At 40.5% G+C, this 27,311-nt stretch overlaps 1 long non-coding RNA gene across 2 annotated transcripts in view; it reads left to right on the top strand.

Annotated features, from left to right (window-relative positions):
• LOC148791905 (uncharacterized) overlaps positions 1-27,311 on the top strand; it is a 52,657-nt gene that overhangs the window by 7,852 nt on the left and 17,494 nt on the right. The window lies entirely within an intron of this gene.

Below are 27,311 nucleotides of genomic sequence, written 5' to 3' on the forward strand. Positions count from 1 at the left end.
ACCAGCGTATGGTGCCACGACAGCAGATCGTAGGAGCTTAGGAACTTGGTAACTTCGGAACTAGAGCATCTCTATACCAGAGCACTTTGGAACCAGAGCACTTCAAAACCAGGGCACGTCGGTACCCATGCACGTGAGGTGCCACATAACCGAACCTAGAAGTTTGCTAGTCGTCTCCGAACTTCTCAGAATCACGTTGCGTAACTATATGCCTTATCCTCATTCTGCCCGAATCGGAAGGAAACGATGAGGCTTATTAATTGGTACGTTACCCACCTTCCAAAGCAGAACATATCCCTATGTCACGAGTCAGAGGTTTTGGGTGTGTTTTGCGAGACGAACAATGTCCCAGCTATATAAGGGCATCAACCCCCAAGACTCAAGTACGCGTGATTATTTGCTCACTAGCATTCTAGCACTCAATCTTTCAGCTCACAACCATAATGCAATACTGACTTAAGCATCAGAGCGACCTCACCGGGTTAGCCACCCAGGTTCTTTGATCCACTGTCTTGCAGCTTGGTCCAACTCGCCACACGACTAAGGTCTAGGTCATCTTCCAGATACGAGATTTTAGATTGTGCACAATCAATTGGCACCGTCTGTTGGAAATGATCGAAAGGTTAACACTACATTTCATCAACCACCACACTCTTTTTCAATGGCATCTTCTAGCAACACCAGTAAGGGCATTGACACGAACGTCACTAGGGGTCAGGATCACCAAACGCCACTCCTTCAAGGCCTTTCAGTGACTATTGGGCAGTTTACTATTCCCTTGATTGCTTTAGGGATTCCCTCTCCATCAGTGCCTCAGAAAACTTAATAGATAAATGTTCCATTGCCCCAGGTGAATACCACCTTTTCAGAGCCTCCAGTGATTCCTCCTGGGGTCGGGCATTCTTAGTTCGACGACCTCGTTTAGAGTGTTAGGACAATGCAGATCCAGATGCAGTAGATCCACCAATTCTAGTAGTTCTAACAGTATTATTTTTACCAACAATACCAGCAGCAATTTCTACCACTACAGCCAAGCCAACAACAGATACCACTCTAGCACACAAGTCAGTACCAAGGACAGAACCAGAACCAAAACTAGCACAGGGCCCATCAGAATGTCCGCCGATCTCCCCATCAGGGTGTGGGGACCTCGCAGGTACCGGTCCCTCCCAGGGGTCGGACCCCACCTTGGGGCAGGACGGATAGACAACACACTCCCCCAGTCTCTCAAAGGGGGAACCTGAAGGATAGGCTCGAATTCAGCTAGCCCAAGAGGGCTAATCAGCAACAACATTCATAGCCAGAGAACAATGGATCATGACACGATGATCGTCAGCTTGGGGCCTGAGGTGTGGGCTCAAGACGAGACCCCTCGGTACCCAGCAACAATTAATCCTGGTCTCGAGACCAAGAAGAAGCAGCAGGAAGGAACCCTGATCCACATCACGACAATGTTTAGGAGCGAGAGCGGAAGTCAGCAGCACAAACAATAGAAGTCTACAACATAAACGCCGAGCCAGTAAAGAAGCAACAGTGGTGGCATCGCAAGACTCACCGTTCCTTAGCTAGGGACAACCTTCCATTGAAGAACAACCAACTGTTGGAATAGAGCAAGGAAAGGGAAGAGGTAAGTTCGGTAGCTACGTGAATGGCCCCAACTTTGTTGAGCCACCATTCCCCTATCACCCGAGCTACTGGTGGTCCTAATGTTGAAGGATTTCAAGGTACCTCCGTTGGACAAGTACGACGGATCCTACGACCTCAACGATCAGGTAGACATGTTCCAGTCTCAAATGCATCTCGCCGGGGCAGAAGAAGCGTGTATGTGTGTGGATTTTTCCACCACTTTCAAAGGATTAGCCTAGGATTGGTACTGGAAACTCACGCCAGGCTCCATCAAAAGTTGGGGACAGTTTGTGGACATATTCACAGCCCACTTCATCACTAGTAAGAAGTGCCCGAAGTTACAAGAGAGCCTTCTGAACGTGCTGCAGAGGGAAGGTGAGTCGATCTGGAGCTACATCAAACTTTTCAATGAAATGTGCTTATAGATACCAGAGCTCGACCTAATAGTACTCCTCACTATAGCTCAAAAAGGAGTAACACACAAGGAGTTCAGGTGGTACGTCGGATTGAATTGGCCGAAGACTATTACAGTGTTTCTTGAGTTAGCCGAGACATTCACAAGTACCGAAGAAGAGCTCAGTTAGAAACCAAAAAACCAACAAGGCGAGAAGAGAAAGAGAGCAGGAGAAGGTATGTGCAATCAAGGACCCCTCCTGTAGAAAGAACCAACTACACTTCCCTCTACACGACGCGAGGAGAGATCCTGATGGCAATTAAGGACTCCTCCTTCATCAAATGGCCACCCAGGCTATCGGAAGACCCAATGACCAGGAACCCGAATGTGTACTGTCACTTTCATCGAGACCATGGCCACAACAGAGAGAACTGTTGGAACCTCTGCAATGAAATCGAAGAGCTCATTCGTCAAGAATACCTGAAGAACTACATCTTGGTGGAAGAGAAAGGATAGGGAGACAGGCAAGGAGATCGGAGGAGAGACGCTCCAGAGTTAAGCAAACAGAACGAGCAGCCACCTCAGCAGCTACTAGAAGAAAGACCTATCCGCGGGGTGATTAACATGATCACCGGTGGGTTCATTGTAGCAGGGTGCACTTCAGCAGCAGGGAAGACCTCGATTAGGGAATTGGAGCATGAAGCAGAAAACCCACCGAAATGACCTCGGGTAAAAGAGACCACTTACTTCATCAAGGATGATGCACGTGGGATACAATATTCTCATGACGATGCCCTTGATGTAAATCCATCATCAACGACTTCGAAGTGAAGCAGATCCTAGTGGAATCAGGCAGTTCGACCCACATCCTATTCAAAGGGACCTTCAATATGCTGCAGCTACAACAAAGCAAATTGAAACCGGTAGACGCGCCCCTAGTGGGGTTCAATGGTGAAGTAGTCAGACCTCTTGGTTGAGTCATAGTACCAGTTGTGGTAGGCACGTGGCCAAACATCGTGTGATTTGAGCACATCACGCATATCTTATGTGCAATAGTTTCAACGTACTATCTGGCGATGAAGTTCTTGACAGATTACAGAGTAGGAGTTATGCGAGGTGATCAGCTCGAGTCCCGTAAGTGCTACGTGGCTACCCTGAAAGGAAAGACGAAACTAGTAGCAGACGTTGAGCTAGAGCAACCAACAGACTACACCAAGGAGTGAGCAACCCCCAATGGAGGAGACAGTCCACATACCGATTTCCAGGACCGAGCCGACTAAGACTCTCCAGATCGATGCCTTGATAAGTGAACCACTCCGAACAGAACTAGTAAGTTTCTTACTTAATAATTTAGATGTTTTTGCTTGGTCTGCAGCAGAAATTCCCGACATTGACCCTAGTGTGATTACTTACAAGTTAAATGTGGACCCTTTAGTCAGGCCAGGTAGACAAAGAAAACGCAACCTCGCCCCGGAGCGGTGGAGAAGAGTCAATGAGGTGGTCGGGAAGCTCCTCGCTGCAGACTTCATTAGGGAGGTCCATTACCCGAGCGGGGTCACCAACCCCATGTTGGTGAAGAAGGCCAATGGCAAGTGGCGCATGTGCGTTGACTACACTGACCTGAACAGGGCCTGCCCAAAGGACTGCTTCCCCCTTCCCAGAATAGACCACCTGGAAGACGCGACCTCGAGGCATGAGTTGGTGAGCTTCATGGACGCCTACTCCGGCTACAACCAGATTAGGATGAACATAGCTGACCAGGATAAGACTGTCTTTGTAACTGAACTCGGGCTGTACTGTTATAAAGTCATGCCCTTTGGTTTGAAGAATTCTAGAGCTAACTTGTAAATAAAATTTTTGAGCCTTTGATTGGCAATAAAATAGAGTGCTATGTTGACAACATGGTCGTGAAGACCTAGTTTTCCAAATACGATTTTCAAATTCTAAGGAAATTTAATATGAAACTTAACTCGAACAAGTGTGTCTTCGGGGTCACGTCGGGCAAGTTCCTTGGTTACATAGTGAACCGACGTGGCATCAAAGCCAACCCGGATAAAATTAAGGCCATTTTAGTTATGAGACCGCCTCAAAAAATAAAGGAGGTTCAAAGACTCACTTGGCTGGGTAGCTGCTTTGTGCCGGTTTATGTCTAAATTGACGGGTTGGTGCCTACCTTTCTTTAAGGTGATAAAAAAGAACGAAGGCTTTGCATGGACCGAAGAGTGCTAGCTCGCATTTGATGAGCTGAAAAGGTACCTAAGTACCACCCCTGTTTTTGACCCTACCTGAGGAAGGAGACGAACTGAAGCTGTACCTCACTACGAGTGATGAGGTGGTCAGCTTGGTACTAATTAGAGAAGTAGACCGGATCCAATGACCAGTCTACTACGTAAGTAAAGTTTTGTAGGACGCGGAAACCAGATATCCCGACATTGAAAAACTAGCATATGTGCTAGTTGTAGCAGCCCGAAAACTACGTCCATACTTCCGCCCACACCATTGTCCTCCTTACCAACAGACCTTTGAGGCACATTTTGCTTAAGCCCTAGGTTTCAGGGAGGCTGATGAAGTGCTCAATCGAGTTGAGCGAATATGACATCCAGTTTGAACCACGTCTAGTGATCAAAGCCCAAGTCTTGGCGGACTTCGTAGTAGAGTGTATGTTCAGCACGCCAACCCTTGAACTAATTGAGCCCACTAATGTGTTGGAGGCGTCAACCAGCGCGGCACCGGTTCCGATCAAGGTAGGACCGACCTGGGACGACGAGCCCTGGATTCTCCATGTAGACGACTTGTCTAACCAGCGAGGAAGTGGTATTGGACTGATATTGTATGGCCTAAGCGAGGTGAAGCTGGAGTATGCTCTCCGGTTCGGATTCAAGACGTTGAACAACAAGGCAGAGTATGAGGCACTAATTGTTGGGCTAAACTTAGTGAAGGAAATGGGTGTCAAACACCTCGTCGTGTGCAACGACTCTCAACTAGTAGTAAACCAAGTCAACGACGACTACGAAGCTCGCGATTTAACCATGGTAGCTTACTTAGCCAAGGCTGGAGAAATCATACCAGGATTTTGTTCTTGCTTCATCAGGCAAATACCAAGGTCCGAGAATGCTGAGGCCGACGCCCTGTCACACTTAGCAAGTAGTAGCGACAACACAATGTGAACCGTATATATAGAAGACCTGCCTCGGCTCAACATCCTCGTGGGGGAGGGGCAGAAGAGGTCACTCCTATGTTGCAAGTGGAACCGAGTTGGATTGACCTGCTCGTTGATTATCTGCTCTACAGGACCCTACCATCAGAATGCAATGTAGCTCAGAGGGTAAGCGTCAATCAGGTCGGTACGTCCTTGTAAGCGGATGGCTGTACAGGAGGTTGGTGTGTCCGAAAGCGCATCATTAAACACTCCAGAACACCAGTTTAAACATTTATAATTTTTACCATTTCTCAAACAACTACTAATGTAGTAAATGGGTGAGAACAGGTCGTATCCACAGGGATGCAAGTGAAAAATTAATATATACTTTGATTTGGACAAGAGAATACAATCAAGAATGGTAGAAAATATGAAAATAAAATCTATTATTGCTAAAATTAAATGTTTCAAATTTAAACAAGACAATAAATTAAAATCAAAATTTAATAAAGTATGGGAATCAATGAAGGAAATAAAAAAAAAACAAAAAAAAAAAACAATCCAGAATCTAGATCCGGTGGCGGTAGCTGGAGATCGGCTGACAGCTTGCAAAAACCTCTCCTGACAAGAACTGGGCATCCGTCCTTTCTACAACTGCACTTCTGCCTAGAAAACTTTCCAGTTTTCTACATAATTTGCACAGAGACCCTCAGAGGTCACGTAATTGATTTTAAATGGGAAAATGGTACACTTTGACTATTCTAAGGCTGAAAATACCCTTAAATTAATGCCCTTAAGGCAAAAAAATGCAGGGTTATCACACCCCCCAACTTAAACATTGTTAGTTCCTTAGCATTGCAGCCTTAAAATTACACCGAGTATATAGATCTTTCCCATTACAAGGTCATCCCTAACAGAATTAATCAAGCATCCTGATTCCAACATTCTCAAATTCTGTATAGATCGGTATTGGGCTTGGGGTAAAACTGTCTGATTTTGAATATTACCGAAACATGGCTTAAAAATCTTATTTACCATTCCATTTGCAAACTGTTTTGATAAGATGAGATTGATTTTAAAATCAAATAGGTATTCTTCTTATTATTTATGACAGTGGATTTCTACCCCTGAACTTATTTTTATTGTTATCTTTCACCGTTTTATGCGAATCTTGACACTTGACTTAGGTAAAGAGATCTGGTTACTAAGTGTTAGGTAAGAGTCTTTGGCATTCCCTTTTGTATTTGACGCGAATCTTGACACTTGACTTAGGTGAAAAGACCCAGTAATAAGTCTAGGGTGTCCATTGACCTTTTATTCTCTCCTTTTTTTTTTGCAACACTGTTCAGGGTAGTCCACTGTCTCTTAACAATTTGAAGAATTTTGTCTAATTTCTCAATCTTTCTCTTCCTTTCTGGACAGGGGCAAACTTGGGAGTATTTTCTAATTTCTAAACGGTTTCGACAATATTCAAACAAGACCAATTTTTGACTCCTATCACTTGCTACCAATTTCTACAGAATTCAATATTCTTTTATCAGTTTCCTTAACTTTTTATGTTTGGGAATCTCTTTTAGGAAAATTTTAGAAATTTCAGTGAAATTTTAATTCTCCAACTTTAAAGGCTTAGTTTCACAATTTTTTTTTCAATTTTTCTCTCTCTTTCCTCATCCCCAACTTAAACGCCATTATCCCTAATGGCATGAGTAGAATGATACAAAGAAGATTTGGGCCAAAGGGAACAACGAGTAGGGTTTTCCTGAGGGGTTCAAGGTATGCCACCTTGTCTTAAATCAAGAAAATAAAATAAAAAAACTCTAATCCTACAATTAATTGAAAAAAATACGTTGGGTTGCCTCCCAACCAGCGCTAAGTTTAGCGTCTTCAGCCAGACACAATTATTCATCTCTCTCATCCAAACTCTCATACTCACTTTCGTTTTCATACCAACTAGGACCTGATTGGGCTAACCAAGGGGTAAGTAGGTCATTCACGAGATTGTCCACTATGTCCACACTGCCTTCATCTTCCCCTTGGTTTGGATGCATAGAGGTATTAAAAACATTCAATTGGACCTTTTGCTCCTCAAATGAGATGTCCATTTCCCCCAATTTAGAATTGATATTTGTGTTAGTCGTTGCTAAAAACGGTCGTCCTAAGATTATTGGGTTGTGGTTTAGTTCTTTGGTTGGGGTCTTGTCTAGGACAACAAAATCTATAGGCAAATAATGGTTTTCTATCCTAACAATGACATCCTCGATGACACCTCGAGGAGTCTTGACTGACCGATCAACGAATTACAGAATTACTGGGGTAGGTTTCAACTCGCCGACCCTGAACCTTTCATAAATAACGGACGGAAGCAAGTTCACACTAGCCCCTAGATCCAATAGGGCCCTATCAAAGGTGATTCCAGAAATTATACATCTAATAAGAGGAGAACCCGGGTCTTTCATTTTCCGAGGAAGTTGGTTCAGGAGGACCACACTCACATCTGCTGAGAGCATCAGTTTTTGTGGGGCCGATCGTGGCTCCCTCTTTGGGGTGCATAACTCTTTCAGAGACTTTGCATAAGCCGGGACATGTTGAATCGCATCAAGGAGCGGGATGTTAATGTATACTTGTTTGAAAAGTTCCCTGATCTCCTCATTGCGAATCTCTTTATTTTTCCGTGATGGCCCGACTATGAGTGCGGTAGGAAAGGGGACTATAGATTGGTTTACTTTAGGCTCTTTTTCTAAGTTTTCCCTTTCTTCTTCTTCCCCCCCCCCCCCAACTTAGGGTTTTCTGACTCCTTTTCTTCTTCTTTACTTTCTTTCTCATACGAGGCTTCCAAAATTCTCCCACTCCTTAAAGTTGTTATAGCTTTAGCATTTTTGAATTGGGGATTCTGAGGAGGTGGTTGAATTTGCTGAGAGGAACTCGGTGGATGATTCCTAGGGTTTGTAACCGGTTGACTCGGTAGTTGCTCCACTGCCCTCCTTGCATTAGCTTCAACTAGATGTCCTATTTGGCTTTCTAACCTAGCAATGGACTGTTAGGATCAACTGCTATAGCTGCATAAATTAATCGTCTACTGATTTGGATTGAGGGGGTTGTGGGTAGCCCTAATATGGTTGGGCTGGTTGACTCTTAGGCTACAACTACTGGAACTGGTTTTGTACTAATGGCCTCTGAAACTGTTGGGCCATGGAGTTGGATGGATGCTGATGGGACTGTACATTGGGTTGATGTGTCCTCCAAGAAAAGTTAGGATGGTTTCTCCACCTTGGGTTATAAGTATTAGAATATGGATCATTATCGGGCCTTGAGAAACTTTGGGCCGCTTGAACTTGTTCTTGGATTAAAGGTGGAAACTGGGCCACAGTAGGACAATCATCAACCTGGTGGGCTAGGCTGGCACAAATGGAACATACTTCGGGATTAGATGTAGATGGGCCCGATTGCTGGTTAAGAGTGAAAAACTGGTCGAGTTTTTGGGCTAGAGGGTCAACCCTATCCAACTTTCTAGAAATGGCCTTCGAGTCCATTTTTGCCTCGGGCTCTATATTATTTTTGACCTCATAGAGCCATGCCCTCTTTGAGGGTCCCACCGACCTTTCATAGGAATACAATGACGCACTATTGATAGAATTCTCATTCAGGGTTCCGAAAAGATTATAAGCTCCATCCTTGCTCTTGCTCATAAATGCCCCCCCACACGATGCATCTACCATATGCCTGTATTGATTTGTCAAACCTTCGTAGAAGGCCTGGAAAATTTGCCACTGGAACAGGCCTTAGTGTGGGCATTTTCTCATTAACTCTTTCATCCTCTCCCAAGCCTCATGAATTTGTTCACCCGGTGTTTAGGTGAATCCCTTGATAGCTCTCCTCATGGTATTGGTTCTGCCTATAGGATAGAACTTCCTAAGGAATTCTTATTGCATTTCTGCCCAAGTCCTAATGGGTCTCCCTATAGTCCCTAACCAATGCTTGGCCTTATCCTTCAAGGAGAAGGGGAAAATAGTCAATCTAAGGGCCTCATCATTGAAATTCTGAATCCTTACAGTTGAACATATTTCTATGAACTCATCTATGTGCTTGTATGGGTCATCACTTGGGTTCCCATACAAGGATGGGAGCATCTGGATTGTACTTGACTTAATTTCATACTATAAGGCCTGAGTATCAGGTAACTGGATGCAGGATGAAGGGTTTTATTATATTGGAGTGAAGTATTCCTTCAACTTTCTAGGTTGGGCAACATTGATTTCGACCATTTGATTTCAGTGTTGATGATGGAGGTATCTCTCTATTTCAAGTATAAGTACTACAGTTTCTCTCCTTAAAGATCTCCTTCCCAACATACAACACAGAAGTCCCTTTTCTTCTTATTTGAATTTAAATTTTTGAGTTTAATTTCAAATGTGGATTTTGCAACTTGAATTTTGAAATTTAAACTCAACTTTTGAAACTTTTTTTTTTTTTCTGAAATTTAAATTTTCGAAATTTAAATTCAAACTTAGCCATCGAAATTTAAATTCCTAAAATCTAAATTCAAGTCAGAATTTTTTAATTTTTTTTCTTCTTTTTTTTAGAGGCAAACAAATCAACCACACATCCTAGAGGCTGACCTAGGGTTTCCTAAACTAGTGGTTCAACCAATGTGAATCCTTTTAGGTTCACTTGGAATTACACCACTTCCTTTGGTTAGCCAGGTAAGAGGTGGGGATGTGGGAAGCTCCCCTTGCTCTCGCAATGACCTAATTAAATAACCACAAAACCCGCTTAGGCTTAGCCGTTTAATCTTTTTCCTTAGACACTAACCGCCGGTTATGGAAAATAATTTGAAGCTTTCCTAAAATTCAGCACACCTTTGAACCAAGTGTGAGGCTTCCCTAAAGGATCTTCCTATCCAAATTTTAAATTAGGGTTAAGGTGAACCGCACGTGAATGGTGGTGATTTTTGGGCCAAGGAAGGGTGATGAAATCCCCACCTTATCTTATTTAAATTGGATGCCCTTAAATGAATTAACGGAAAGACAAAATAAACACAACAAAATGCAACTAAATACAATGCATGAACAATTATTTCTACGATGCAATTCGGCAATTAAACCTAAAAGAATAAAGCAAACAACTAAGCAAAAGGAACAATTAAAATACTAAAGGAACACCTAACACATTCGCAACTAACAATAATCAGCAATTAAATAAACCTATATTGCATGCTCGAGAACATCATACCCTAAATATTGGAACGAAAATGCAAGAAAAATATTAACCAATTTATTTTTCAATTTATTTTTTATTTTTTATTTTTTAATTCAAAATTTAAATTTTTGGGAGTTTAAATTCAAATTCAGATTTTGAAATTTAAATTCGATTTTTTTTTTCACTTTAACTTTTTTTAATTTTTTTCTTTTAATTTTTTTTAAATTAAAGCATTTAAAATTTAAATTTCAAAATTTCAAATTCAAATTCAAATTCAGATTTAGATTCGGAATAAAATTAAAATTAAAATTCAGATTTGAAAGGAAATTAAATAAAACAACAAATAATAATTGCAAATAGAAAATAAAACAACAATTAATTGTGCTAAACAGAATTAACAACTACCAAAAATAAATTCTAACAAACTAATTGCTAATCTAAAAATTAAACCGAAAATAAAATGATCAAAAAGAAAATTATGTAAGAAATAGATAAAAAAAGAAACAAATTAAACCACAAATAAAATAAACAAAATGAAAAAATATGCTGAATTTTTTTATATATTTTTTTCGTTTCTTTAATAAAAGAAAAACACAAATCTAAAAATTAATACAAAAAGAAAAATATGCTGCAAAAATAAAATAAAATAAAATAAACAATTTTTTTTATTTGTTTTTTTATCTGCAATAAAAATAAAGAATCTAAAATTTGAACCAAAAATAAAATAAAATAAAATAAACAAATGAAAATTATGCTACAAGAAATAAAACAAAATAAAATAAAATAGAATAAAATAAACGAATTATTTTTTATTTTTTTAATCTAAAATAAAAGAAAAACACAAACCCAATAAAACAAAAAAAAATTGAACAAGAAATTAAAATAAAAAATAAATCTAGAAATAAAATGAAAGAAAAATAATATTAAATATATAAATAAATAAATCGGAACTAGAAAAAAATTAATTAAAAATTAAAAAATAACTATTGTATCAAAAAGAGTTTGGAAGTAAAAAATAAAATGGAATGACTACACCTGAAACGCAATCTAATTTCTCTTTTTTTCTCTTCCGTCTTGTAGTCTTGCAACGCTCCGGTACCCCACCTTTCGCTATTTTGTCTTGTAGAATCAAAGAGAAACAAGAACTAAACTGAGATAACAGATCAAGTAATAAAATGAAAAAGAAAAAATAATGAAACAGATCTAGAAAAAGTAAATACAAATTTTCCTCCGTGCTTCCCCAGCAACGATGCCAAAATCTTAGTGTGTCCGGAAGCGCATCATCAAACACCCCGGAACACCAGTTTAAACATTTATAATTTTTACCATTTCTCAAACAACTACTAACATAGTAAATGGGTGAGAATGGGTTGTATCCACAGGGAAGCAAGTGAAAAATTAATATATACTTTGATCCGGACAAGAGAATGCAATCGAGAATGGCAAAAAATACGAAAATAAAATCTATTATTGCTGAAATTAAATATTTTGAATTTAAACAAGACAATAAATAAAAATTAGAATTAAATAAAGTATGGGAATTAACAAAGAAAATAAATGAAATAAATAAGAAAAATGATCCAGAATCCAGATCTGGTGGCGGTAGCTGCAGATCGGCCAGACAGCTTGCAAAAACCTCTCCTAACAAGAACCGGGCGTCCGTCCTTTCTACAACTGTCAAACTCCTCGAGACATCTTAGCCTTGAACCAAACGAATTTCGATCTTTAAAATAGAGAAACAAACAAGAATTGAATCTAAAAGATTGTAGAAATAAAAATAACAGAAAAGAAAATAAAGAAAATAAAAGAAGGGTTGATCAGATCTAGTGGCGGTAGTTGCACAATGGTTGAATTGTTTGCATGAAACCCTCCTGACAAGATCTGGGCATCCTCCCCTTCTACAACCCTTAAACTCTTCAAGAAACCTTAGCCTTGTTAAATGGGTGAATTGACCAACCCTTTTTACAGGGCCCCTGGGACCCTTTTTATAGAGAATGGTGGACACAACTAGAAATAGGGAGGAAGATGGGGGGCGGCAACTGAGATTTAGCAAAGTTAGGGATGCCCTAAGGTTTCTAATGGATGGCTAAGATGGTTTTGGGGTGATCCTATGGCTGAAAATGGAAAGAGAGGGCACCCAAAATTATGTATGAATGAGATTTGGGCGCCCAGAAATGGAGGGTGTAGATTAGAAAATCTAGGGTTGAAGGGTTAAGGTTAAAAGAATAGGTAGTGCCCTAGATTGAATGATTGGGATATAAGATGGAGGGAGTGACTGAGATTTGGAGGTGAGGGGCTGAACGGTGACGATTAGCAGAATAAGTGGCACCCTAGGGTTTAAAAGCTATAAAGGAGAGTCGTGAAATGAGTGGTTGAGATTAAAAGAGGTGGAGGGTGGAGATTAAACACCTAGGGGCGGCTAGGGTTTGCTAAGAGTGAAAAGATTAGGTTAAAAAGGCTCCTTAAGGTTTGTTAAGGAGAGGGGAGCATGATAATACAATAGGATAGGCGCTAACTGGTTTAGCAAATAGGAAGCGCCCTCCTGTTCTTAGTTCTTTACAAAAACACCCCTTCTCTCAGCAGGTCTTCACACCAGCTTCCCAAAAACTGTACTTCAGCCTAGAAAACTTTCCTATTTTCTACATAATTTGCATAGAGACCCTCAGATGTCACATAATTGATTTTAACTGGGAAAATGATACATTTTGACTATTCTAAGGCCGAAAATACCCCTGAATTGATGCCCTTAAGGCATCAAAATGCAGGGTTATCACTCGCCGATCCTGAACCTGTCATGAATGGACGAAAGCATATTTATACTGACCCCTAGATCCAATAAGGCTTGAACGAAGGTGATTCCAGAGATGACACAACTTATGAGAGGAGGACTAAGGTCTTTCATTTTTTGGGGAAAGTGGTTTAGGAGAGCTGCACTAACATCTGCCGAGGGCATTATTCTTTGTGGGGCCAATCGTGGCTCCATCATTTGAGTACACAGCTCTTTTAAAAACTTGGCATAGACCGGGACATGTTGGATCGTGTCGAGGAGAGGGAAGTTAATATGGACTTCCCTGCTCTCCTCATTGCGAATCTCTTTCTTCTTTCACACCGGCCCAACTGTGAGTGCAGTTGGAAAGGGAACTATGGGTTGGTTCACTAAAGGTTCTTCTTTTGAAGTTTCCTTTCCTTCTTGCTCTCCCCCCAACTTAGGGTCTACCTGCTCATTTTCTTCTTCATTAACTCTCTTTTTTTTTCACATGGGTCCTCTAACATCCTCCCACTCCTTAAGGTTATAACAACTTTGGCATTTTTAGGCTAAGGATTCTTAGGAGGTGATTGAATTTGTTGTGAAGGAAAACCCGGTGGATGATTTGTAAGAGTCGTAACCAGTTGACTCAGTATTTGCCCTACTTATCTCCTCGCCTTGGCTTCGGCTAGCCGTCCTATTTGACTTTCTAATCTATCGATGGATTGCTGTTGATTTAGGATCAGCTGCTGAAGCTTCATGAATTGATCATCTACTGTATGGGTTTGAGGAGGTTGTGGGTAAGGATAATACGGTTGGGCCGGTTGGTTCCTAGGATACATCTATTGGAATTGGGTTTGTCCTTGTGGCCTCTGAAATTGCTGGGCCATAGAGTTAGATGAATGGTACTGCTGGGACTGTGTGTAGGTTTGACATGGTTGAGTCGGTTGAGTCCTAGGGTAATCCTTGTACTCCCAGTGGGTCTGGCCTTCAAGCCATTGAGAGTGCACATCTAGTAGGGGGGTTTCTTGGGCTTGGGCCCTATTAGTGAAGTTGGGTTGATTTTCCCACCCAGGGTTATATGGACTAAAGAGTGGGTTAGCAATCGGTTGGAAAAATCTGTTGGCCGCATGTACTTGGTTTGTATTGACTGGTTGACATGGGCCTGCCGCAGGGCACTAGCTAACATGATGGGTCTGCCGCAGGGCACTGGCTAACATGATGGGTCGAGCTTGCACAGATGGAACATGATGGATAGGATGACAAGGTTGGGTATGGGCCATTTTGTTAATGATATGCAAGGAGTTGGTCAATTCTATGGGCCATCCCATTAATCTTGTCTAGTTGTTGAGACACATGGTTCCAATCTATCTATGGCTCAGGTTGGATATAGTTTCTCATTCCACAAACTCCAACCATTGAATTCATTTTATCTTATTTTAACCCCCTTTTCTTCTTCTTCTTTTTTTTTTGAAATTTAAATTTTGAATTTTAATTTCAAATTTAGATTTTGAAATTTAAATTTTGAAATTTAAACTCAATTTTTGAAATTTTTTATATTTTATATTTTATATTTTTATTTTTTGATTTTTGGTTTTCTCTTTTTTTTTTAAAATTTGAAATTTAAATACAAGTTTGAATTTTAACTTTCAAAGAAAATGCAAACAAATCAACCACATGACCTGGGGCTGACCTTGGGTTTCCTAAACTAGTGGTTCAACCAATGTGAATCCTTTTAGGTTCACTTGGAATTACACCACTTCCTTTGGTTAGCCAGGTAAGAGGTGGGGATGTAGGAGGCTCCCCTTGTTCTCGCAAGGACCTAATTAAGTAACCACAAAACCAACTTTGGTGTAGCCGTTTACCCTCTTTCCTTAGACACCTACCGCCGGTTATGGAAAGTAATTACAAGCTTTCCTAAAATTTAGCATACCTTTGAACCAAGTATGAGGCTTCCCAAAAGGATCTTGCTATCCAAAATTTAAATTAGGGTTTAGGGTAAACCGTACGTGAAGGGTGATGATTTTTGTGCCAAGGAAGGGTGACAAAATCCCCACCTCATCTTATTTAAGTTGGGTGCCCTTAAATGGATTAATGAAACAAAAACAATCAAACAAAATGAATGCAACTAATTAAAATGCATGAACAATTATTTCTAAAATGCAATTCAGTAATATAACATAAAAGAATAAAATAAACTAAGCACAAGAAGCAATTAAAATAAAAAGAAAACCTAGCACATTCACAACTAACAAAATAATTTCAACGATTAAATAATGCTATATGATGCATGCTCTAAAACATATCAAACCCTAAATGTTGGAATGCAAATGCAAAACTTTTAAAATTTTAATAATTTTTTAATATTTTTTTTTGAAATTCAAAATTTTAAATTTAAATTTCGAAAATTGAAATTGAAATTCAACTTCAAATTCAGATTCGAATTAAAATTAAAATTTAATTTCAAATTCAAAATTTAAACTCAAATTAAAAAAATTAAATAATTTCCTATTTAACGATTAATTATTCAATTAAATAAATAAAAAGAAAGAATTAAATAAGGCAACAAATAATTATAACAAACAGAAAATAAAAGAATTAATTTTGCTAAGAAAATTGCTATTCTAAAAATTAAATCAAAAATAAAATAAACAAAAGAAAATTATGCAGCAATAAATAAAATAAAATAAAATAAATGATTTTTTTTGAAATAAAAGAAAAACACAAACCTAATAAGACAAAAATTCGAACAAGAAATTAAATTAAAGAAAGAAAAATAGATCTAGAAACAAAACGAAAGAGAAATAATACTAAAAAAAATAAATCGGATCTAAAAAAATTAATTAAAAATTCAAAAATCACTATTCAACAAAAAAAAAGAGTTCAAAAATAAAAATAAAAATAAAAATTAAAAATAAAATGGGACGACTACACCTAAAATGCAATCCAATTTCTCTTCTCTTCTCTTCCGTCTCGTAGTCCCGCAACGCTTCGGTACCCCACCTTTCGCTATTCCGTCCTGCAAAATCAAAAAGAAACAAGAATTAAAATGAAATAATAGATCAAGTAATCAAACGAAAAAAAAAATGAAATAGATCCGGATAAAGCAAATAAAAATTTTTCTCTATTGCTTCCTCGACAACGGCACCAAAAACTTGGTGTTTTCGGAAGCGTGCCGTTAAACACTCCGGAACACCAGTTTAAACATTTATAATTTTTACCGTTTCTCAAACAACTACTAACGTAGTAAATGGGTGAGAACGGGTCGTATCCACAAGGAAGCAAGTGAAAAATTAATATATATTTAGATCCAGACAAGAGAATGCAATCGGGAATGGCAGAAAATATGAAAATAAAATCTATTATTGCTCAAATTAAATGTTTCGAATTTAAACATAAACAATAAATAAAAATCAGAATTTAATAAAGTTTGGGAATCAACAAAGGAAATAAAAGAAATTAATAAAAAAATGATCCAGAATCTAGATCCAGTGGCGGTAGCTGTAGATCGGCCAGACAGCTTGTAGAAACCCCTCCTGACAAGAATCGGGCATCCGTCTTTTGTACAACCCTTGAACCCCTCGAGACACCTTAGCCTTAAATCGAACGAATTCAGATCTACAAAATAGAGAAATAAACAAGAATTAAATCTAAAAGATTGGAAAAATAAAAATAACAGAAAAGAAAAGAATGGTTTATCAAATCCAGTGGCGGTAGTTGCAGAATGGTTGAACTGCTTGTAGGAACCCCTCTTGACAAGATCTGGGCATCCTCCCCTTCTACAATCCTTGAACTCCTTAAGAAACCTTAACCTTGTTAACTGGGTGAATTGACCAACCCCTTCTCCAGGGTCCCTGGGGTCCTTTTTATAGAGAAGGGTGGATATAACTAGAATTAGAGAGAAAGAGGGGGGCGGCGGCTGGGTTTTAGCAAAAATATGGGTGCCCTAGGGTTTAGAATGAAGGGTTAGGATGATTCTAGGTTGATCCTAAGGCTGAGAAGAAAAGGAGAAGGCACCCAATACTATGTAAGGTTGAGATTTAATGACTAAATGCTGAATGGTGAAGTTAGGTGGCTCATAGGGTTAGAATGCTAAAAAGAGAGTGGCCTAGAATGGATGGTGGAGATTAGAAGGGCCTAGAATGGATGGTGGAGATTAGAAGGAATGGAAGGTGAGGATTTAGGAGTTAGGGGCGGCTAGGGTTTGTTAAGAGTGAAAAGAATGGGTTAAAAGGCACCCTAGGGTTTGCTAAGGCATGGGGAGCAAGCTAATATAGTAGGAGGGGTGCCAAACTGGGTTTTGCAGCTAGGAGGCAGCCTCCTGCTTTTAGTTTTTCACAAAAACACCCCCTCTCTCAACTAGACTTCACACCAGCTTCCCAAAATATGCATTTCAGCCATAAAAACTTCCCAGTTTTCCCTAGAATTTGCATAGAGACCCTCAAAGGTCACAACAATGAATTTAACTGGGAAAATGGCTTACTTTGACTATTCTTAGGCCAAAAATACCCCTGAAATGATGCCCTTAAGGCATCAAAATGCAGAGTTATCAAAGGTCCTTCACTCTCCCTACCTACGTTGATTGCGACTTTCAGAAGCCGAACTAGTACTTTGCGACATCTATGAAGGACTATGTGGAGGACACTTGGGGGCTAGAGCGCTCACCCAAAAATCACTAAGGCAGGGTTACTACTGGCCTACTACAAAGGTGGATGCACTCGAGCTCGTCAAGAAATGCAACAAATGTCAGAGGCATGCCGACATCCTCCATCAACCTGCTACTGATCTGAAGTACATGACCAGCCCGTGGCCCTTCGCGTAGTGGGGGATCAACATCCTTGTTCCATTTCCGTCGGCAACCGGGCAGAGGAAATTCTTGGTCGTAGCAGTAGACTACTTCATAAAGTGGGTGGAGGCCGAACCGTTGGTGAACATTACAGCTCAAAACGTGCAAAGCTTCTTTTGGAAGAACATTGTGTGCCATTTTGGACTGCCTAAGGTGCTGATATCGGACAACGAAAAGCAGTTCAAATACATCAAATTCCAAATTTGGTGTGCCGATATGGGGATTCAGCAAAATTTCACATTGATGGCACACCCGTAGGCGAATGAACAGGCCAAAGTGACGAACGGGGCTATCCTCCGCGGACTGAAAGCTCGCCTGGCATGAGCTAAACGGTTGTGGGTAGACGAGTTGCCCAGTGTCCTTTGGGCCTACAGGACGACCATCAAGACTGCGACTGGTGAAATGCCCTTCAACCTCACGTATGGAACAGAGGCCGTGAGTTTGGTAGAGATCGAAGTACCAACGTTGTGGATTGAAGCACACAATGTAGAGAAAAACAACGATGAGCTCCGAACTAACTTGGATTTAATCGAAGAAGTATGTGACCTAGCCTATATTCGGACTACAACTTACTAGTAGCGAGTAGCTCGGTACTACAATGCTCGAGTCAAGAAACGATAGTTTCGAGTCGGTGATCTTGTGCTCTGCAAAATAATGGTACTTGAGCCTAGTGTGGGTAAGCTCAGACCAAATTGGAAAGGTCCGTATCGAGTGAGACGAGTGTTTGGCGAAGGCACATACGACCTCGAGACTATGGAAGGAAAACAAGTACCTCAAACTTGGAATGTTGACAACTTGAGGATATATTATCTATGAGCTCCTGACTCTAACTCCAACACGACCAAAAAATTTACTAAGTCCACAAGACCACCGAGCTGGTCAAAAGAACGTCGAGCTAGAGAGAGGACTAGAAGTCACTTCCAAAGCCTAAGGGCTATGGTGTCGAGCTGACAAAAGGCCTCGGCACAATATAAGACCCAGTCGCCTCTTTGGCATGGGCAGATAAGTCCTAGTCGCCTCTTCGGCATAGGTGTGCTGAGACCCAGCCGCCTCTTCGGCATAGGCAACCTAAGACCTGAACGCTTTGACATAGGCAGCCAAAAACCTAGTCGCTTCGGCATAGGTAAATAAAATAGCCCATACGCAGACAGGTCGGGCATATACCCTATAGTGTCTATTCACTTTGGCGTACAACGAAATTGGGATATTCCTACTCAAGCCTAGATTGTCATATCTGCACTTCAGGAGTAATCTATACTTAGAAAATTTTGCACAAGGAGTTTTGAAACTATTGCATTGCATTAATAAAGTGAAGTTCGAAGTACATGACAAAAAAGAAGAGACTACAACTACTCAACCGAGCTTGGAGGCTTGGGACATCTAGTATGTACTGGGGGTCCAAGAAAAGAGGCAGACAGTTATCAGTCGACGTGGGGTTCCTCATCCCAAACAGTAGGACCAACAGGTGGGTCAGTCTCCCTATGATCCTCACCAGCACCATCTCCATCTCCCTCCTCTGCTGTCTTGTCACCGAGAAGGTCATTGTCGCTCTCCTCTTCGGAGTTCGGGTCTTTGCCAGCCTCCGCGGCCATCTCCTTGGTGACCTTGGATGTTGTTATAGCTATGAGGTCGAGCTTGGGGAATTCGTACTGAGGCAGCCACCTACTAAGTTTGAAGCCCTTGCGGTAGGCCTCCATGCCGGTTTCGATCAACAATTTGCGTTGCTCCTCTGAAGACTTGTATTCCTCGACGGCCTTGACCTTGGCCTCCTTCAGTGCTTCGGTGAAGATCTCTGTGCACTCCTTCACGAGCTCCTCGAGGTTCTCCTTTTCCCTCTGGAGGGCCTCCCTCTCCTTGAGCCTTTTCTTCTCCTCCCTCAGCAACACAATTAGCTCCTTTTGAGCTCGTGCATCCTTCTCCAGCTTATGGACCTTGCTGCGAGCTAAGTCCAATTCGTGCTGAGAACTTTAGGAGGTTTCTTCAGCCTGGTGGGCTCGCTTCAGCTGCACCTCAGATTGATAAGTAAGAGCATGGATTGCGGAGTTCACCTACCAAAGAAGAAACAAAATCTAAGTACCGAAGGAGAGCTACAAAGAGTACAATCCAAGGATCAAACATGTACCACCATGCAGTGAGTCACCGCTCTGGCCTTAAGCTGAGCCACCAGCAGATTAGCCCAATACGCAACCTCCTCGGTGAAAACTGCGTCCTTACTCTTGAGGAGACCAAACTTCGGAGTCAAAATGCTCCGAGCTGCCCGAGATGTGTCATCTCTTGAAGGGGTGGCCGCCTGAGTGGGTTGGGGCTTAGACATCGGGGCTTCCTCGGTTTGGTGAGACAAAGAAGCCCTACCTTGGTCTTCCTCGACCAAGTCGATAACCGGAGGATGCTCGGGGGCAACAGTGTCGACACTAGAAGTGGTGGCGTCCTCATGGAGACAAACCTTCATCTTCTTCCACTTCTTCATGCTTCCGAAGAGCTCGGCAGCAGGGATATCAGCCATGGCTCTTGCAAGAAGTAACAAACAGGTTAAATCACAAGATCAGGATAAACCATGAATAGGAAAACAAGTATGACAATCATAATGGCGACCTACCAGGAGGACTCAGCCTGGCCTGTATGAGCTTCTCTTCGGTCACAAAGTTTTCAAATTTCAACGCGAGTTTCGCCCAAGATCGGACTTCCTCCTATATTTGTTTGTCTAACCTGATGCCAGGCCTCTAGTGAGTTGGAAACGGCCACCCCGCAGTGTTATGAACTACGAAGTAGCGCCTCTTCCAGGTTGGGTCTTTATTTGGGAGGTCGTGCAAGATTTTGTAGCCAAGATAGGGGGACATGTAATAACTTCACCTGTGGTCGGGGAGAACACAGGTGAAATTCTTTTTAATGGAGAAGATCGAAGAAAAGATGTTGAGGTTCAAAGGCTGGTTATAGTCATGGAAAAGGGAGATGGTACCTATAATGTTACGAATTGAGTTGGGATGGAGCTGATCTATGGGGATGTCAAAAAATTTGACGACCTCAGTGATGAAAGGGTGAAGTGGGAATCGCAGCCCGACTATGAGCTGCTCCTCGAACACTACAATCTTGTCATGATCGTGATCCCAAGGAAAACTACCTAAGGGAATGTTGTATACACGACTATCAGGCAACTTGTACCGAGCTACCAAAGACAGGAGCTTGTCAGCCGTCATTGTGGAATGACCAAAGCTGTCTGGTCCTCGAGCCCGATGCGAAATGGAGGCCCCCTTGTCGGAAGCCTCGCACTCCTACCGAGGTGAGTCCACCTCGGACGGGTTGAAGTCCAAACCCTGTGCCAAGGCATTCACCTCGGTTGAGTGTGACTCTACAACTTGCGCTGAGGTGCCCACCTCGGCTTCGACGGACTGTTCACTCCCGTAAAAAAGACTACCTAAGTTGACGCTAGACATACTGAACTAGAGGAACAAGACAAAAAGAAATGGAAACAAAGAGAGATGAACTCACCAAGAAGACCGAAGAAAGTGAAAGACCTCGGATGCAAAAGGCAACTAATGCCAACTTGGAAGATTGAAGCGCGACCTCAACAAACTTGAGCGCGCAATATGTGGCGAGAAAAATGGGTCTGTTTGGCCCTTATTCATAGCCACCGCGACCGAGACTCAACAGTCGAGATCTATGCGATCCGACGGCTTCCATGAAAACCAGCTGCACGCTACCCGGTACGCGATGTCCGTGGAGTTTATAAATAGCGTGATGTCCGTGCGTACCCGGTACACGATCTGGGTAATCCCAGGTCCGACTGAAGAGTCACCTCCCGAACTGCTTAAAGTTATGCCAAATCCACCTGGGCTCACCATGAACTCTTCGCACTAGGTCGGAACCCCTGGCATGGGGAGTGAGGGCAATTGATGAGGGGTGATTTGGCCCGACCTAATGAGTAAGGAACACGTGATGCAACCTGCCAGCCAGACAACAAATCAATGTGTGGCACCACGATAGAAGATCGCAGGACCTCGGGAGCTTGGTCACTTTGGAACCAGAGCACTTTGGAACTAGAGCACTTCGGAACCCAGGTACCTCGGTACCCACGCATGTGAGGTGCCACATAACCGAACCTAGAAGTTCGCTAGTCATCTCCAAACTTCTTGGAATCACGCCGCGTAACTGTAGGCCTTATCCTCATCCCGCCCAAATAGGAAGGAAATAGTGAGCCTTATTAATTGGTACGTTACCCACCTTCCAAAGCGGAACAGATCCCTATGTCATGAGATAGAGATTCTGGGAGCGTTTCGCGAGACCCATGGCATCCCAGCTATTTAAGGGCATCAACCCCAAGACTTAAGTACGCGCGATTTTTGCTTACTAGCATTCTAGCACTCAAGCTTTCAGCTCGCAACCATAATACAATACTGACTTAAGCATCAGAGCGACCTCGCCGGGTTAGCCACCCTGGGTTCTCTGATCCTCTGTCTTGCAGCTTGGTCTAGTTTGCCATGCGACTAAGGTCCAGATCATCTTCCAGATAGGAGCTTCCAGATTGCTACGCGACTAAGCTGAGGTATTTCTTGGGCATTGAGGTAGCAAGATCAAAGCATGGAATTTTTATTTCACAGAGGAAGTATGTTCTGGACCTTTTACTAAAGATAGGGAAGCTTGGAACAAAAAGGCAGCTAGAAATCCTATTGATCAGAATCACATAATTAATGCATCAGAAGGTGAGCTAGTGAAAGACATTGGGAGATATCAGAGACTAGTGGGGCAGTTGTTATATTTATGTATGACAAGACCAAACATCTCGTATGTAGTGAGTGTGGTGAGTCAATACATGCATGCCCCACGAGTTCAGCATTGGGAGGCTGTTGAAAAGATTCTTGCTTATCTGAAGGGACACCCAGGTAGATGCATAGTATTTGCTGACCATGGACAGTTCAGTCTAGAGATTTACACAGATGATTGGCAGGATGCCTAGATGACGGGAGATCTACATTAGGAGTTTGCACTCTTGTTGGAGGCAATCTGGTTTCGTAGACAAGTAAGAAACAAACAGTTGTGGCAAGGTCAAGTGCAGAAGCTGAATACAGAGCCATGACACATGGAGTTTCAGAGCTTCTATAGATCCATTCCTTGTTAGGAGAAATTGGTATTGAGGCAGAAGAACTTATGATGTTGTATTGTGATAATCAGGTAGCAATTAACATTGCATACAACCCAGTTCAGGATGACAGGACAAAGCAGATTAAAGTGGACAAACATTTCATAAGAGAAAGGGTGACTTTAGGGGAAGCTTGTCTTCCATACATTGACTCTGATTTGCAGCTTGCTGATGTTCTTACAAAAGGTGTTGCAAGAAACAAGTTGGAGCATGATCTACGCAAGTTGGAAATGTGTGACATTACTCCCAACTTGAGGGGGAGTGTTGAGATTAGGCCGATTTTAAGTTATTTGGCCAAGCTTTGTTTTATTTTTATTTAAGTTATTCAGTTAGGAAGTTATTGGGCCTTAGGCCCATTAGTTTATGTTGTGACTGTTCAGCTACTTTAAGTAGCCGTCCTACTAAGGGTACCGTTGTACGTTTCTATTCTTTTTTATAAAGTATATAAATCAATGAGGGGAGGGTGGCCAGATCAATTCAATTCTAGCGACACCCCACTATTTTCTCTTCTTTTCTTTCTCTTGCTGAAACCCTTCAGCTTCTTCTTCTTTTCTTCACAAAGATCACACTAAAACAACTTTCAACAACTTTTACTAACTGGATCGGGTTGGACCAAATCCAGTCCAATTGACACCTCTAAGAGTGACCACAACTCTTGGGTGGCAATGGTGCCAAAATGCAACTAGGGTTTTCCCAAGAAAGACGCTCAATTCCAAATAGAAAGATAGATAGATAGATAGATAGATAGATAGAGATAGATAGATAGATAGAGAGAGAGAGAGGCAGTGGTTCCAACAAGCTAGAGTTTGTTCGAATGAGAGCGGGCGAGATGTTGTAGGCTCGACCGATCAATTCTTGATAGATTAATAGAGAAGGGGATGATGGAAAAATTTGACTATTGGGAGCGAAAATTTCTTGTGGGGTGATAACGGCCAGGCGCCAATGTTTTGCAACTAAGATGGTCTGACCATATTTGCTATTAATTACAAATTTATTTAAATAATTAAATTATTAGTTTTAATTAATTAAATAATAGTTAATATTTATTTGTTTATGTTTTAGAGATTATTATCTTTTTATTAATGTAATTATGAAATCATTTATAATTTAATCATTAATTGTTATTGTTATTCATTAGTAATGAACTAATAATTTATTAATTGTTAATTTTTACTATTAATCATATTTATTTATTTTAATAATTTCTTAATTATGAATTTTCTATTAATAGTAATTAATAAATAATAAATATTTCTTAGTTATTAATTTACATGCATTATATGAATTTCTAATCATTTTAGTAACTATTTCAGTATTTATTAATTTTTATCTTTTTATTAAAATATTTATTACTTTATTATTTTTTTAATATATTTATTATTTTAACATATTTTATAACCATTTTATAGCTACCAATAACTAAAATCTATGGCTATAACTATAAGGTTTAACTATATGTGTATGATGCCGGAAATACTTGATATCGGAAAAAAAATGCAATCCAATTAATTGGCATGTCAAAAAAGTAATAACCAATCAGGTGGATTTTTATCAAAATTCAACAGTGGTTGTGATTGGTCAAAGCCTTTTCAATATCATATCTTTTGGGTAATATAATTTTTCCATAATTATATATAGCTTTTGGTCATGAACTTCATGGTTATAACCAAGGATAAATAAAGTTCATGGCTATAGTTATAAATAATTTGTAGCCATAGGCAAAGAGATCTTTAGCCACCAATGAAATGGCTATAGTTATTGGTTAACATCTAGTTTTCACACATATAGCCACAAATATCTAAAAATCATGGTTACAAGTATCTTTTATCCATGGACCATTAGCTTTTAACCATGAAAAAATGTCAATAGCTAAAGTCCAGTTTATAGCTACGAACATGAAATTGTCTGTAGTTGTATCCCATGTTCTAGCTACGGTTTTTACATCTATAGCTATAGTTTAGTAGCTATAGCACCATTTTCTTGTAGTGTTGTATCTCAGTACTAGGCTTATAGTAAGAGAACCTTTGAATAGGTAGATATAACAATGCAAAGCTCAAAATATTTAGTTGCTAGAGTTTCTTAACAAATGTGCAACTCAATGAAGAGACTTCCAACAGATGGGTGAGATTGTACAAGCTCAAAAGCTTCTTAGCTTTGATAACCTCTAACACTGTTAAAGCTTAAGAATCTCTACAAGTGACCATTTTCTAGACTTTGAAGGGATTTTTCCTTTCTTTAAAATGATTAAAATTTCCCTAACATATTAGAAGGATTTCCATAAATGGCAATGGTTGTCAGAGCCTTCAAAAAGTCAAATTTCATTGAAGTAGTTGACTATCAAAATTGTTAGTCAGCTAGTTGATGAGAGAGGAATATTTTTTCTCTCCCGATCGACTAGTTCCTTTGAACTTAGTTTGTCTGGGTTAGTCGATTGTGTTGGAAGGGTTAGAATCCATCTTATGGATGGCCAAACCATCTTAAATGGATGGGCAAAATTTCAAAGATTTTCTAACCCTTTTGAGAACCAATTTCCCGGTGTTTTGAAAAACTGCATTTTTCTGAATTAATCTTGCACTGAACCAAATCAGATTTGAAACTAAATCAAAAGGGGAAATTATACCTGATACAAATACCACAAACACATATCCCAAGTTAAAAGTTCACGCCTAAATCAGTCCTAAAACCTGCCTCCATTGAAGATGATGTAGTGTATAGGTGAAGTCGGTTCAACAACACTGTTTTCTCCAAAACTGTTATCCAACTTGCTTGGATCGAATGCGTGAGTGAGCCTGATCTTTCTCAATGTTTTTTCTTGCAAAAAATAGAATAAAAGCTTATAAAAAATCAGTTCTTGAAAGCCTAGGTCGAATTAGGGTTTCTTGGGAGACAAAGAGAGCAAGAGAGAACATGAGAGATAAGTGTTCTAGTCTGGTTCGCCCTTTTCTTCTTTTATCTCTTGATGGAGCACTCTCCTAATATATCTGGATAATTAGGAGATTATCCAGATATGATTTGGATCTGGACTCTATTAAGAGATAAGCCTTATCCTCATAAGAGGATACGTGTTGTATACTTAATACCAAACCCATATTCGACCCTGAGCACATGACAACTTAATTAATCTTATTAATTTTAGGCCTTAGGCCCATTTACTCCAAAGGCTCATGACCCAAGGTGTTGCATGGCCACTTAAGCCTGACATTGTATGTTGTATGACCCTACAATGATCTCACACAAGTCCACATGGGTTTGACCCAACCTTTGAAAGAGGCTAGGCCGAATTTACTACTCAACATAGTGAACCCCTGACCTAATCAACATTGGTCTAGTTTGGGCCCAACATTTACACCTAAATGATCATTGGATTCGGCCACTCTATGAAGACCCAAGGATAATGGACTCATGTAAGACAAAGCCCATCAGGTAAACAACCCTTTAATGGTCTCTTACACTTAACCTTTCGGTCCATAATGATCAAACATTGCTTGATAAGGAAGGACCTCTCCCCTAACTGCAAGGTGCAGTGCCACACTCTCTGATCGGATGGATCCCGGGATTAAAACCTTTTGCAATTTTTTTTCATAAAATAGTAGTATATATAACAAATAAATAGTTTTGCAAAACCAGATTTCAAACACAAGTGAAATCCACTACTGGCAGTTTAGGTTTCCATCAGAGAGAGTGTATACCTTGATATTCACTTTGTTTGACAAAGGGGCAGATCCTATCACTATGATCACCCACTCAAGTGAATTCTTAAACTGTGCCAACATACCCAGGTATTTGACCCTTAATGAATCTCACTAGTTGGCATATCAAAGACAGTCTAATCCAACACTTAGTGTAGTACCATAATTAAGTCTGGGGTTATGTGTAAGTTTTTAGTTTTTTCCATCTGTATCTAAGGTCTAGGGCATAACTAAAAATTGGTTTGGGTTTAGTGCTTCTAATAAACACCCATTAGCTGTGCTTGGGGTTTAACCTTAGTAGCTGAGATAAGATACTCCAACTCCTTGGCAACACACAGTGTCAGCCTTGTCAGGATAAACTCCCCAAGCTTATCTTGTGGCCGAGAACATTATAAACTAACACGAGTCTCTTAAGTGTCTAGTTTAAGGGGTAATACACAGGAACATGCCAATATCAACATTAAACAATAACGTACTTTATTCATTTATGTATAAATGTTTATGTACATCAAGATGATTGGAGCTAAGGGCATACACTGCC

Source organism: Nelumbo nucifera, chromosome 5, assembly GCF_055504915.1.
Source record: "Nelumbo nucifera cultivar China Antique chromosome 5, China Antique-T2T, whole genome shotgun sequence".
Classification (NCBI taxonomy): domain Eukaryota; kingdom Viridiplantae; phylum Streptophyta; class Magnoliopsida; order Proteales; family Nelumbonaceae; genus Nelumbo; species Nelumbo nucifera.